Source organism: Triturus cristatus, chromosome 4_1 (genome assembly GCF_964204655.1).
Source record: "Triturus cristatus chromosome 4_1, aTriCri1.1, whole genome shotgun sequence".
Classification (NCBI taxonomy): domain Eukaryota; kingdom Metazoa; phylum Chordata; class Amphibia; order Caudata; family Salamandridae; genus Triturus; species Triturus cristatus.
Window position 1 is genome coordinate 1,236,727,070 of NC_140585.1, and position 16,136 is coordinate 1,236,743,205.

Here is a 16,136-nt window from a genome sequence, read left to right on the forward strand (position 1 = left end):
CTGCCCTTGATCCACCCATCGAAGGCCCGACTGAAAAAGTTTACGTATTCCACCCAGGTGGTGCCCGGGATCTTCCTGCAGTCCCGGAACCGTTGACGGTACATTTCTGGGGTGAGGCCGTATCTTGTGAGTAGAGCCTCTTTCATGTGGCTGTAGGAGGTCTGCAGGGAGAGGGGTAGGTCGAGCAGGGTGTCCCTTCCTTTGCTCAGAAACCGCCCCCACAACCCCGCCCCCCAGTCCTTCTGCGGGATCCGATGGGAGGCCATGGCGACCTCGTAGGCCCGAAACCATTGCTGAATGTCATCGTTTTTATAATATTCCTTGACCACATCCTTCGGGATGTGGACCTTCTGTTCCGCTGGGGAGGCCGTCTCTCGGTTACTTGGGGGCCTCCCTTCCTCGTTTCGGGCCTTGAGCTCGAGTTCCTTTAAGCTGCGTTCGTGCTCCAGCTGGAGCTTCCTTCCTTCGTGCTCCCGTTGGAGCTTTTTCTCCTCTAGTTCGCCTTGTACACGCATTTGTTCTACCGCTAGCTTTTTTTCCGCTAACTTCAGTTCGCCCTCAATTTTGAGTTTGGCCAGCTCTAGTTCATGATTGCGGCTTCTCTCTCTGTCCGCGAGTTCTTCTGGGGAGAAGCCCCCGTCTGGTATGCCTCCTCGCACCTGATTGCTGCCGCTTTCACTTTGGGGAGGTTCGGTTTCGTCGGGGCGCTCCCCCGTGCCTTCCGGGCGGGAGGCCCCGGTCTCCACCCAAGTTTTCAGTGCTTTCTGCAAATCTTCCTTCGTGTTGAGACCAGTGGTAGCGATTTTAAGTTCTTTGCAAAATTGCTTCAGCTCCTTGTGTGTATATTCTTCTAGATGCTCCACCTGGAACACCCTGTTGGCGTTGGTTTCTGCGGGGCTCATGGCGCTTCCTTCTGCCATCCTTGTCGGTAGTGCGTCCGTTGTTCACGGTACGATCTCTAGGTGATGGGCCCGAATCCCGTCGCTTGCCACCAATGTTAGACGGCGACCTCAGAGGAGCCCGGAAGGGGGTCCTGACTACCCTGAGACCCACCCTCGAAGTATCGTAGCCGGGCACTGGCGGGAGACTCCCCAGGGGGAGGAATCTCGCAGCTAGGATCGTACTTCTGGCACCACACGACACAGAGTAACCACACCGGTTATTCTCAGAAACAATCTTTATCAAGTAGGTTATCACGGCAAATATGTACAAGGTGTGCACGGGCTCAAGAGTCTCGGAAAGGTAGGGGGGTAGCGGGACAGTCTTTGGCAAAAGTTCAAGCAGGGACGTATCCGGCGCACAGCTCACAATCCTCGAGCCGGGGGATACGGGGTCGTAGTCGGGGTCCGGCGGGACCGTGGGAGTCTGGGGGAGCCGCGAGTCACTCAGCGGGCTCAGGTACAGGTTCCGAGGTGCACGATCTTCAAGGAGCCGCGAGTCTCTCAGCAGGCTTAGGCGCAAGTTCGGAGATGTTACGATCTTCCAGGAGCCGCGAGTCACTCAGCAGGCTTAGGCACAAGTTCAGAGGGGTTACGATCTTCCAGGAGCCGCGAGTCACTCAGCAGGCTTAGGCACAAGTTCAGAGGTGTTACGATCTTCCAGGAGCCGCGAGTCACTCAGCAGGCTTAGGCACAAGTTCAGAGGTGTTACGATCTTCCAGGAGCCGCGAGTCACTCAGCAGGCTTAGGTTGTTCCAGCGTCGAATCTGCCGGACCGACCCAGAGCACCCCTTGTTATAGGTCGACCCCTCTTTGATGTCCGGGGTCGGTGGAGGCAGGGGTCTTGTCACCTGGGGGTCGCTTGTCGGGGTTTCCTGCTATTGTCTTTTGATCTCGTTCAGGGCCGGGGCGGGAGGAGTCCCAGACACCCAGCAGGCGTGGAGCCAGCTCTCAGGGAGGCCGGAGGGCCGATCGAAACCCATCGTCCCAGGGGAGTCCAGAGGTGCGATAGAACTGCTCCTCCCTCTCTCATCCCCTGGAAGTGTGATGTCCTCCAGCCGGAGTGGCGCCTCTAGGCCAGGGTCGCGCTGGGGCTGGGCGGCCATCTTGACGCATGAAGTGGCATGCGGGCCCGGGGTGGCCGAAAGGAGAGGGGCCATGGACGAGGATGTCCGGGCCGGGTGCGGGTGTTCTGGTAGGAGGGACCGGCTGGGCCGGGTGGTTGGGGCTGCAGGTACCAGGTTTCGGTGGTGCGGGTGCACGGAGGGCCGTTCTGCGAGGCCGGGTCCAACAGTTAGGCTTTTCTTGAACCCAGGAACATTTATTAGTAGACCGGCAATGATGGGTGGCTTTGGCATGAGGGTGCAAAATATTTCAAGAAACAATTGGCATCACAGAGCTTGACATTGTGCTTTTGGCTCTTCTTAAAACAAATAAAGTCAAAGCCAATAATCTGGCTTTCATAGAGTAGAGCGAACACAGGTATGTCCAAATGCTAGTGGTGGTAATGATGACAATAGTAATAGTAGTGGTAAGGGTGGTATGGAGGTTGGTGTGATGGTGGTAATGGAGGAGGCATGGTGATAATGGCGATGGTGGTAGTGACTGGCTTACTTAAAAAGCCTATTACAATAAAAGAAATACTGAAAATAATCCCTTTTTCTATAGACTGCATGTGTGAGCTAAATAACTGAGTGGGTGATGACTTAGTGTATTTTCAGATGAAAAATAATCCCTCACGCTTGGCAATCCAAGCACTCTATAGGAAGTGGAATCATACGCCAAGCAGGCAAATGAAAGAGGTATGAGAGAAATTCTCATCTGGGCGTAACAAAACCCCATTGAATGCATATTTTAAAGAACTAGAAGAATATTTTTGCAAATAGCAGCACTGTCAAGCCAGGCCAAAAATCCTATAAAAAGTCTAGTTTGTCAAAAGAGGAGATTTGTGCCTGGACCTCCCAAAGGGTGAAGGTGTGTGTGTTTCGGTGGAAGCAGGCAAGGAAAAATATCTCAACTCGGAATGGTTTACCTTAAAATGATTGTTCACTTACAGACATGGGGAAATTGACTAGCCGTCAAGAAAATCAGGAAGTTACCTGACAGAATTATGCCTTAAAAAGGTACATACCGCAGCACAGAAAAGAGGCCCACAAAGTCAGGCTCAGCTTGACATGTTCATGAGCCTGTCGCATCTACTGCATTGTCACCTCTCAAGAGTACTGACCTCTCAGGAGATGTTGCGATTTCCATATAAGGTAATTTTTGGTCAAGTGCCAGACGAGAAAGAGAATTAGTGCAATAAATACTCTCAAATACGCTTCACTATTCATTAGCTTCTGAGGGCTATTGAAAAGTCCTTCAAGTTCTACCCCAGAATGCAATTGTACCTGAATATATTTTGGTGGTTGAATCTATTGCTAGCTCTCTTAACTCCTGCTGCTCCACTGCCACCTCCTCAGAGCTGGGATGGAATATAAAATAGGCCCTGGTAGGCACCAAATTAAAAATGACCCACATTAGCACATTAGGGCAGTTAGGAATGTGTACAGACATGCCATATAAGTGTTTTGCAAGGTATGCAAGCATGCATCCATTTGTGCTTGCTGCAAGCAGTGTTTGTGTAAAAACTGCCCACCAAACCATAAAACTGGACCATACACCGATACAAAAACAGCCCATTCAAAGATCAGTGAGACCAGCCCTTCAGGCACTGCCAGATTTTGCTGTAGGCCAGTCCACCCCAGCACCTCTTACATAGACAGCAGTGCAGACTGTTATCCTGCTCATGTTCCTCTTTATGCCATGTAGAAAGCTGCAGTTGTTAATTGTATGTTGAGTATCATCAATGGCCTTTTCTTTGTACACCAACCACTGGGTCTCCTGGTTTCTGCACATTCATACACACTAATGTGCTGAGGGTACCCAGGTGCTGCTAAATTTTATTAGTAGATAACATCATAAACCTCAAATAGAGCCTATTTTATATATGGATAAATGAAAGCCACTCTGTAAATGAATCTAAAAATACAGAATTTCTTCTTCCTACTAATATGGTGACGCTTTTCACTGCCCATTACATAGGTGTCAGTTGATGGCAGAGTAGAGAGAAATCAATCTGCTAGCCTAGGAAAATATAGCTTCAGTCCTGCCCACTGAGCCTCTAAAATGCTAACAGTGGCTTTGTTGATATAAAAGGCTAATGTCTTCTATCACACTTTACATTAAACCTTAAGTGCAGCTAACTCCAGCCAATTCCAGCTCTATCTCCGGTGAAAAGTAAAATCATAATACATTCTGAAATCAAGCAATCACCACATAGTAGTAGGGGGTTTAATGCATTGATGTATGACAAAGACAATGTTCAACTAAACAGTCACAACAAACCAACAATACGCAGAAAAGCATGTAGCCCAGCTGATCTTAGGTTTCCACAAAAATGACAATATGCATCCAAATTGTAATGTTCATACACGGTCTAGACCCCTATAAAGTAAGACCATTAGCAAGACAGCTTACAAAACCTGCAAAGATTTTCACAACTGTTTTCCCGATCTCAGGACACCAAAATCTAACCACATCTCATTGCGAAAAACGGGAACATATTAACTGCATCCAACAGCTCATACAAAATTGAATAATTAAAAAATAAGCAGACAACCCATCCTGATATGTGTGGAAGTGGAACACATCGTACCCCAATATTTAGGACTGTATTTACAATAATCATGTCACCCAAAAAGTTTATTTACAACAATTTAGGTCAGTGACTATCCTCAAGAAAAAGCAGCGCTGATTACTTACTGGGTTACATAATGTTAATGCAGTTACGGTTACTTCCTTTATTAACAGGCCTGCTGGCGGTGGCACTGTGGAGCCTGGACTTCATATACTTTCTTACCTGTACTTTCAAAACTCGAACTTTCACAAGACATCCGTCTCTCACGCGATCAGGAGTCAAAGTATGAATATGGTGCCCCTCAGGTGCTTGATGCTTGGCATTGAGAATTTGAGGGGATCGACTCGGGAGACGCAGCACTGAAATTATCAAAAAATTGATTTGACTCTAATTGTAGAGCCCACCCAGTCCCCTTTCCCCGTGGGTTGTCTCAGTTTAAATTGTTGATTGAGTTTTTGGAGTGCTTAGAAGGGGACCGTCTGTGACCTTCTAGAAAGAACGTTAGAGTACTGGGACAATATATGGACTTGAATCTTATAATTAACTGCATGAAAAGTATTTTTATTGCATTTTCTAACCTTTGTGTTTTACAGGATTGCACACAGTGCCAAGCGAAAGCGGCATGATTGCTCGGAGTCAGACTCTGAGGAATTATGTAACGTTCATCATGGCTTGCTCATTCATTCCAAGTTTACACTGCAACCACCACGGTGAAAAAGTAGCATTTGTTGATTACTTACTTCGTTACAGTTATGGTGAATGCCTTTAGAGGCCTGCTGCACACTGTACAAAACACTGTTTCACATAGTAGTGCCGTCATGTTCAACTGCAGGTGCGAGCGTCGTGACTCGTGCATGTGTGCTTCGCCCTCATGAATGACGAAAAGGCGGGCTGGCCGGCTGGGCCGTGGAATTTAAAAAAGGTTACACATGCTGCCTCGGCTGCCGCAGCGCAGACCCACATTCAGAAGCAAATCCAGCCCAATCCGTGTCTTACCCACCGGCACTACTGACTGAAGGGCAGGCTTGGAATTATTATCGGCTAAGCGCTGAAGCACTTTTCATCGGGGAGAGTGGAGACAGAATGTATTTTGACGCAAGTTGTGCTCTGCAGTCGATAACATACATTGCCACCAGGTCTAGACCCGGCCCTGTGAAATAAGTGCCGGTGCTCAGCACCGGCAAGCACCGGCACAAATTAAGCACTGGGTTCGTAAAAAGAGCTTCCAAAGATAATTTTGCTGGATGGATTTAATCTGGGGAAGAAAAAGCAGTTGTGCGATAAGCATATTGGGAGCTAGCATATTGTGGATGAAAGCAGTATCAAAGGAAAATAAAAATATAAATAAATATGAAGGTGGGGGAAAAGATCTGGTCTGCAGTTGGGGCAAGAAATCCCATGCGCATGAGACCAAATTGGTGCCTAAGGCGGTTTTCGGCAAACGTACTTGTGACGGTCATCTGAACAAATGTCATCAATCGGCAAGGGCAGCCGAGTTGTGGGTGGTTATTCTCTTTATAGAGGTTGCGGCCGGGAGGCAATCTTCCTACACGCATGAGAACTTCCATGATTCCGGGCAACCTCACGTTGACGTGTGAGGTTCTGGGTCACTGAACGTCATAGTTTTTTGGACGCGTCATCTTTAAATTTTAGAAGTAAGGGAGAAGTATAAGGTTAAAATGTGTATCGGAGAAGGGTCATGTGTAGTTTCTCCTAAAGGTAAACTCCAAGTAGTTATTTCAAATGACCAATACCCCTGCTATGCTAATTGGGTGGAAAAGCTCCCCCGGTGTGGTGTTACCTAGGTTGGATCGGGATGGTCTTAACCACGGACTCATCTAGATGAGGAGAAGTGTCATATTTTGCGATATTAGTACTCTAGGTAAGAAGACATTCAGAACGACCCATGAGGGTGTTTCCAAGCTCAAATTCCGCCTGCCTATGCAACTTCATTATTTTTCCTGATAGGACAGGGGATCTGGGCTTGCTTTTGTGTCACTAAAGCGTTCCCATGATTCTCCTTATACATATAACAATGTGGGTAGTGAATCCATTAGTTGTACCACATCATAAAATAAACTTTTTTAATTGTCTGTGTAGTCACGTTATCTATCCTGGTAAGACAGGGGTTAGAGAGGTTACTTTCATTATACAAAAGTGAGCCTCTCATTTTTCTAACCCAACATGCCAGGGGTTCTATGTACACGGCGAAAAGGGAAAGTTGACACCCATGCATGGTCCGGCTCTACAGTGGGAATGCTGTGGATGTCGTCCCATTGACCCATACGGCAGCTGTCAAATCCTGTCTGAGGGCTACCCAGCTACAGAAGCATGACCCACAGCCAAATTCCCTCAACACCAGGAAGTAGTAAGGCCGATGTATGGAGTTGAATGCTTTTTCAGTAGCGATAGACAAGATGTTCGGGGGGCTCTGAAGTTCTTCGCCTTGTCCAGCCAATTACTAAGATGCTTGAGACTTTGCTGGATAGATCTATAAGGCATAAATCCCGCCTGGTCGCTGTGGATTGTGAAGTTATTGCTTTTTGAACCTACGGGCCAGTGTAGTGGCCAACAGTTTAGCTTTTATGTTTAGTATCAAAATTGGGCAGTAGTGGTAGCAATCGCCGGCTCTGTGCTTCCTCAAACATCTGCACCAGATGTGGGTCCACCATAGATGCAAGTCACTTGTATAATTCCACTGTGAACCTATTGGGCCCAGTTGTCTTCCCACTTTTCATACTTGTTAAAGCATCAGCAGTGAGTGATCAGATGTACCTAGTGCTAGGTATTCTGCTTCTATACGAGTAGGGCTTTCACCAGTGAGTGCAAATATGTAATCCACTCTGAAGAACGTTCTGTTTGCTCCAGAGAAATATGAGTACTTTTTATCTGTTGGGTGTTGCAATCTCTACAGGTCTATCAGTACCAGAATTCTGGTGAACTGTGTTAGCAGTGTGCAGCGTGGGTCTCTGCCTGCCATGGGCCTCATCTTGTCCAGGTATGGTGCCATAACATCATTAAAGTCACCACAAACTATTGGTAGCGTATCATCAGCTTCTAGTAATAGAGGGCCTATTTTCTCAATGTATCCTCCTGCAAACGAGGGTGTGCATAGAAATTAATAGTGTAGCCCAGGGTCACTGGTACACCGATAATGGTGCCTCTCCAATCGGCCCATTTCTTATTGACTAAGAAATAAGGATTCTTTTTTGCCAGTATCTCCACCCCTCTGGATCCTCGTGAGAAGCCAGCTTGTCCAAGGGACATATATTGCCACTACCTAGGAATCTGCATTCTGTCCCTATCAGATGTGTCTCTTGGAGTAAAACAGTGTCCGGAGCGGTCTGTTGAATGTACTGCGCTATCACCCCCATTTAATTGTATTCCCTAGGCCGTCCACATTCCAAGTAGGGATTTTGAGGTTGCCATTCATATTGTCAACCATAGCCATGCAAATGGATCCTCCCCATGACAGTGCTTTCCCACAAATCTCTTTAGGAATACCGTAGCATTTTGTGTACCAGCCATCCAGTGTGCGCTTCTGCTTGCAACCCTCCCAACGTTTGAGCACCTCCACCCACCCCTACTCTCACCCCACTTTTCCATTTCATAAGCCTTATAATTGCTTATAATCCAGCTGGAGAAAGGTCTGTTGCCTGCTCTCCATTCGCGTAACCAATAAAAAGATACAAACTACATCTCAACTATTATCTATTTAAATCAATTCCCCAAAGCACATTCCCCTGGCAATGAGGGATTGGGGATGAGGTCACCTCATACTTACGATCGGATCAGACGCTACTCTTCCTCCTACCTTGGCTTACATCAGTGTATCAGCGAATCCAATGTGTATCCCTGCACAACCTCTACTAGGCCAATGTCAGAGTGGCAGAATCAGTCTCATTTTATGGGTTCAGTGAAGGGTAGCTTTTTCCCGATGTTGTTCATATAATGCTTTCAGCCATCATAGAGGGGTTACTTCAGGGCCCCACCGGAGAAGGGCCGTCATGGGATCATCTTTCGATTCAGGATTGCCTTGAGAGACCCCTGCACTACTCTGATTTGCCCCATGGGAATGTCAGAAGTTTTCTATTTCTGCTACCACCTTGGATCTCTATGATTCTGCTTGTGCTCTCGAGGGTCATCCTACAAATTTGGCTCTTCTGCTCGCTGCTAATTTCGTGACTTTGTCTCGGTAGTTGCCCAACTGTAATTTTCTGCTTCTGACATGCCACTGTGCTCAAGCCATTGCCAGATGATCTGTGGTGTTGCCAAAAACTGTGAGATCTTGTCTTTGAACATCAGTAATTTTGCCTGGAAGAGGACAGCATATTATATGCCCATCAGCCTCAGCTTCGCTTTCACATTACCAAAGGGGTTCCTATGCTTTTGGACTAGCACTGTGAAATCAGGAAGAGCCATCGTTACCTCAAGGATCCGGTCTCGAACACTAAAGATCAAGAGTCTAGCCACCATCAGCTTACGGGTGGTGGCGGGGCTGGTGGACGCCACGGCACTTGGTGGGCCCACAGTAAACAATGGTTGAGGGACTGCCTCTCACGGCATGCTCCAATCACACAAGAGCACTTCATCACTTCCAATACTGAGAGCCTCCTCATTGAACCACCCTAGACTTCGTGAAGTTGATAGTTTTCCCACCACACGTCCTCGCCTGGCCAAGGCTCCCATATCGCTCCACACTAATTTGATCTATATAGCTGGATCACCCCGCGCACCAACTGGTTAGGATTATGTCTGACTTCTTTTTCCATCCTCTTTTTTCCCCTTTTTTTGGGGATGGAGGTGGTGGGGAAAGTAGAAGGTACATAGATGTATTGACCACATTTACCATGTGGTGAAATATTGGAATGCCCACCGAAATTTGTAGAAAATGTATCTGGAAATAGCTATGTGTACTATCTGATGAGGGCAATATATGTTTAAACTGTGACAATATACTTATGGAAACCAATAAAAACAAGTTTGACAAAAAATATTTGAGGGAGTTCTATCAAAGATGTTCATGATGAATTTGAATTTCTGGAAAGGTTTTGCATATTGTCCTTAAGTTTTCTCCAGGAGCATTGTTATTCGAATACTTTTATGGCATAAACAGCCTTCTGTAGCTTCTGCTCGCTCACGGAGAGGGTCACTGTTGCTGCCAGGTTGTTGATTTGTGTCCTCAGAGCTCCCATCTCAGGTTTAACTTTTCTCATTGTTAGCCCGTGACTTCGGAAGCCAGTTTTCTGTGATCCACTCTGAGGAGTCTTTCATCTATTGCAACTCCATTAATGTTGGCCTCAAGTGCTCTTTTCATTTCTTAAATAGCTCCTAGGAACTTTCCGAGCTGTTCAGATTGTGCCTCCAGTTCAGCCTCCAGCTCCTTTAGCAAGGGCACATCCAGGGCGGGGGATCTTGGTGGAGATAGGTGTGGCCGCTTTGTGGCCGTGGTCCTGTCCATCTTGGGGTTTACCATAATGATGGTTTGCCCTTTTTGGTACGGCATACAGGGTTACACTGGACTTCCAGCGTCAATGGGAGTCCTGATTTCGAACAGTGCCAACTGTTCACGACCTCAGTGGTGGTTTGTGCTGTTCCCCAGCTGTCCCCTCACTGCAAGGAGATGTGGGGCTCATGGGAGTCGCTCAGGTCCCAGTCAACAGTATGCAGGCGGAGATTCCCCAGAGGCGTCCTCCCACTGTTTAGATGCACTTTACTGCACCAGGTCGGGCTTATGCTATTTACATCCATTGGATGTTCATTGGGGTCTGTCCTCCTAAGGTGTCCCTGGCCAATCCAATCGATACTGTTGTGAAACAGAGGGTGCCCAGGTCCTGCATTTTTAGGGTGTTGCCTGCAGCGGGAGAGGACTCCACCAGCATTCCATGCGCAGCCCCTGCCTATTACAGGGCATTCTTGCTCATTTGTGCTACTTCTCACTCCAGTTATACGCTCCTGGCTTTATACCTGTTATTCGAGCCTTAAAGTCCCCTGGGCCTTTGGGCTGCCGCTGAATATGAGATAGAAGAGTGGGCCGTCGAGCCTCTTTGGCTTGATAGGTAGAGTCCGATGTTCCCTCCCTTGTATTGCCAACAGTAGAGACATCCTCCAGGGGTGCTTTACTTTCGGCTGGGCTGGCATGCTCCCAGGGCACTATTGCCCCCACCAGGCACCCTAGTTGGTTGGATCAGGCTTTACGGTGCACTTCAACAGTGCCTCCAGTCTCTCCAGTCCACGGCAGCAGGGGAGGCTCCAGTCAGGATAGGAGATGGAAGGGTAAGTCCCCGGAGTCCTTCCTCTCGCCATTGCTTCACACAACTGTGATTACTCAGCAGGGCTTTCTACAACATTCATATCAGCCTGCAGCAATCTTGTCCCCCGTCAGTCATCTCGGGCCGACAAGTCACATGTTGTTTGGAATGGTCAGGGCCACTCCTGACTTTTCTCCGCAATGCCACAAGCCCTCAGTTGGTAGCATACCTGGAGGACATGCGGGGGTGCTGCTTCGGTTCAACATTACCGCCGGATGTCGGCAGATGGAGCTTCAAAGCTTGAGTCCTACGCTGTCTTGGCCACAACCCTGCCACTAACAATACTTGTGAAGCTTGAGGGGAGAGACAAATGGCTTTTCCATGGCAGATTCCTGACAATGTTCATCACACACTCACCTTGGTGAGAATGGATGAAATTTGAGCTTGTGTTAAGACTGCCACAGGCAGCCCTTCAAGACTCTAAGACACTCTTTCTAAAGGATGCTGACAATGTTTTAGACATTTTTCTTCATTTTCTTTAACACTCTACAAATAAAATGTTATAAAAGATGTTTACTCTCCAAGTTCAACAACAATCAGAGTACTCTAGCTATTTCAATCCTTGAAATAATCTCCTGTTTGTATGAAATCAATTTTCATATTAAAAAGTTTCAGAAGGCTGCTGTAAAGTAAGAACCACCAACATTTCTATTTCACTCACACTTCTTTTCCATCTGTGGTTTCCACTGGTGTTGCTGAAAATCACACCCATAGGTGATAAAAAAGTATCTGCTCTCTACAAGGGCTCTCTTCAGGCTATAAACACAGGCTTTAATTATTGCCTGCTGTCCATGATGGAGATGTCTTGCTTGAATCAACCACACGGCCCATAAACTCCCATTACTCTTCACTTTCTCTGAGGAGCGACCTGCAGTAGGTCTGGGTCCAAACAATCACAGTGGTGTGTATGAACTGCATCAGCTTCAGTGCCCTATAGAAAGATGTTCTGCCCTGAATGTGTATGTGGCATTGTGTTCAGCTCTAAATGTCTAGGTGAAAAGATGTTCAGCTCTCATGTGTAGATGGAAGGTGCTCAGCCCTGGATGCACATGTGGATATTTTCACTTGTAGAGGTTTTCTCCAAATGAATGAAGAGGATGTGGTGTCTATCATTCGATGCCCCATTTATACAGTGGAAAATGCTGATTGAATCCATTAATATTTGGATCACAAGCTGATAAGCCCCATTGTTAATATTTAATGCACTGACAGGTACACTTGACACCTCTCCCAAACTAACCACATGTTTTAGTACTGCACCACTTATCGTAGACAAATGACAGGACAATATTCAGTCTAGCAGCAGCAATCCACCCCTCAGTGATTGATTATATTGTTACTTTTTGAGTGAATACTTTATTACAAGGATGAAGCTTTGTTAGAATGTTATAGAGGATAGATATCTATTTGTTATAGTGTCATTTACGGATAGGCACATTACTTACAGGCACACTTTACATTGGTTGTAAGCAGGCATGTCTAATGGATGTAATAACACATTTAAAACAAGCATTTGCATTGCAATAGGTCTCACATTTGTCAGAGTAAGCTATTGACATTGTAACTGATAATGTCTTTTATCTATGTGTTTTGGTTTGGAGTGGATGTATGAACACAAACACAGAACGAAGAGGAAAAAAGATTCTGTTTTAAAATCGATAGTTTCACTGTTTGAAGCAAAAATACAATACCCATGGTTTTGAGTAAGAAAGAAAATGAATACATATTTAAACTTTGTACAATGTCAACCAGGAACCGGAGAGTAATAATTAAGCGGTTCTGCTGTCAGAAACTCGGCATTAACTATCAAAAGCTGAAAGGCAGTCTAGGCAACAATGTGCGCAAGACAAAGTGGCGCTTTTGTTGTTGTTTTCCATGCTAGGGTCATCTCTCATAGTCACTAAGGAAACCAATGTTTATCCTTTCAGGATAGGTAATAGCGACATCAGGAAGGAAGCTCTCTCGTTGCTGGCCCATTATATTTAAAGAACCCTTACATAATTCAATATTGTCATGCAGAGCAGCTGCGGGGCTGGTGGTGCTCAGAGGCAGCGTCGGCTGCCCTGGAGGATAGCGGGGAGTGGCGTCTTTGGGTGTGTTTCAGGGACTCTCCTTAAGGGGAGGCGATGGACTGTTCCCACCCACTGCTTACTGCGAAGAAAATTAAGGTGCGCAGCCACTATTGTCAAAGCGTGCTGCGCTGCAAAAAACACCCCATGTTTTATAAATCAAAAGGAGCATTTTTAAAATATCACACGCCGCCGCCATTGCTAATAAAAACAAGTCAGACGAGCCGCGCATTTTGAAAATATCACGCGTGGCTGCCATTGCTAATAAAAATGAAGCGCTGGGGAAAAAAACCTACAATGTTGTGAAAATAGAGTTGGGCGAGCTGCGCAAAACAAAACAGAAGCCAGACGCCCACCACTGTTCAAAGTTCAAGCATGGCGTGCTATGCTGCAAAACAAAATCATTAAGTTGCAAGAGAGCGTGTCGTGCCTGCAACAGCAAGTAGGAGAAAGTCATGTAAGAAAATAGTTCTCACAAACTGTAAATAAAACATAACGAGTAACAACACATGTATGAGGGCCAGTCCTCATGGGAGGTTACAACATGAGAAAAGGAGGTACTAAGGAGGGACTACTAAGCCTATTCACAAATCACAAGCCACCATTTACAAAAGACAGTAACAGGAGCCAATTGAAAAGATTGGCGGGCAAATGGGCAGAGCTTAGAGTCCATACCTGAAAACAGCATGTCTCAAAGAGACAACGCAAGCGCTGCCTAGGCAAGACCTAAAAATGATAGGACAATCCTCCTTACTTCTATGTATTGCTGAACTGTATCCAATTTTAACATCTGTTGGGGTCTGGAGGATTCACGGCTCACCCTGCATTCCTGTGCAGTTTATCCTGTCCAGGGTTGGTTAGCAAACTGCATAATACCATCCTAATGAATACTCAGTACAGTTCCTCTTGAATTTGGGAAGATGGGGAATCCCACATCAACAAAAGGCTGTGTTGGAGTAACCTTGTCTACAGTTGGAGACCAGTCCCCTGGGATACGATTATGGCAACAGCAAGATGTCACTGGCTGGATGTTTAGCAAAGAGATATCCTCTGAGTTATTGTTGGTACCCTTTTAATCGCTGAAGTCTTCATCTTGTCTGCGACTGGAATATTTGTCTTGACTGTCAATAACCATGGAACCAGAGCAGTCAAGACAGATTTCTTTTCGTGTCAGTTGGCACGTTTCCTTTCCGGCAGAAATTGCCTGTATCCATCTTGGCAGAGATAAGGTGAATTTCATCTAGTTAAGGCCTGGAACACCTAATGAAACACAGTAGAGAGTAGGTGGCATATTCAGAGCAGGAAAGACTGGAACAAAAGTAGATTGTGCAAGTGTGAATAGATAACGCTCTGGTGTACAAAGTTTGATAAGCAAGCATTTTGCCCCTGCCCCCCCGCCAACCCCCCCACAGGTAAGGATAAATGTGCACAATTTGACAGGCTTTAACTATAGCATTTGATGCAATATATTCACTTATCATTAGTCAGATATATGCAGCTTAGTTATTTTTACATAACAAACATAAGACATTTTGCATTATATGTGGACCAATGTTAGTGCATATGTACTAGCAGTGATCTTAGATAATGGTGCACATATGGAAGGCACCCCAGAAAGGCATATCAAAGAGTTATGCTACTGGATATAAAAAGAAGAAAGACTCATCGATAAATGTATGAAACAAAAGTGTGTGTCATATAATAATTGGTTTATTTTTGTCTGTTTGCGTTTTGTTTAGATATGACACTGAATGTATTAAGACACTGTAAGTACCATAATTTGAAAAACAACCATCTCATCTATCTTTATAAATTCAATCCGGTAATTGAATGTATATAAACACATGAATGATAGCGTGTGTGTATATGTCTATATATGTTTGTTTTTACGACCCCATTATTCTTCTTCTTAAACATTTCAACGTTACAGGAATCACATACGGCACTGCAGGGGCCAGTATTCATTGATTTTATTATTTTATCACTAGTGTAACAAACAAAAGGACAGTATATACAAAAAGTTTATTTGCCAATTTTCCTTTTTGGATATCCTTTCTTATCTTTAGACTACGGAAATGTCAATAAAATGGAACATGCACAATTATCTTAGGTCTTAACGAGGTTTACATTATTGGACTAATTATTTAGTTGAGCCAATGAATGCAAATCAATTGTTCCTCTATCAGATCAGGAGAATGATATTTTTACAAATCATGCCACTAGCAACCTATGTGGTCCAATGAGTATATTTGTGCAATGTGTATAGATATATATATTTGGTTTTTGCCCTTGATATTGGATAATATCAGAATTGGTAAATTAATAATTTGATCTAAAAATGACAGTTACATGCTCTACAGTTCAAAGTGACATGCACCACTTCTAACTAAACTAATGGTCTCAGTCTGCCTTTGTTGTTTGAAGTTCATTGCAATATAATGCAATTTTTAATGAATACATTAGATTTTTGAAATTATGGTTTTAATTACTGTTTTTGTATATTATATTTTGTTCACAGCCCTGAAGAAGTTCCTATTGATGAGGAAAGAAATCCCTTGGCTGGAAAAATGTGAATGATAATAAAGATCTGATTAACTGAATCAGTAAATCAAGATGTCTACGAGATTTCTTTAATGGACTATCCTTTGCATGCTTCGAAGATGTTTCATATTTGAATGGTGCAGGCCAACAACTTACTTTTTTATTCTTAAGATTGTCAAGAATTAACTGAGTCAGCCTTTAGAGACCTAAATGCGCCCAGCAGGGAGTAGCTGCTTATTCAAAGTAGTAGAGGAGGGAGGGAGGATGCACTTGGTAAAAGTCTGGGTATAAAGCTCACCCTTAGCATTTAAAGTGGGACCAGTAAGCATCTTCCCTCTTTCCTTACCCATACCGGATTGTTGTATGAGTATTTACCACACAATCTATGTTCCAGAAAGAGAATGCCTTCAATGATTTGTATGAACCGTTCTTCTATCCAGTAATGGTGAACAATGGCAACAGTCCAATCCTCGTTCCCTCACTGACCTCAGATTTGGGAGACATGATGGATATGTTACCTATCTGTTTGCAAATATATATATAGGAAACTTATTCCAACAAAATAAAGTAGTTTAAACACAGTTGTCGACACATATAT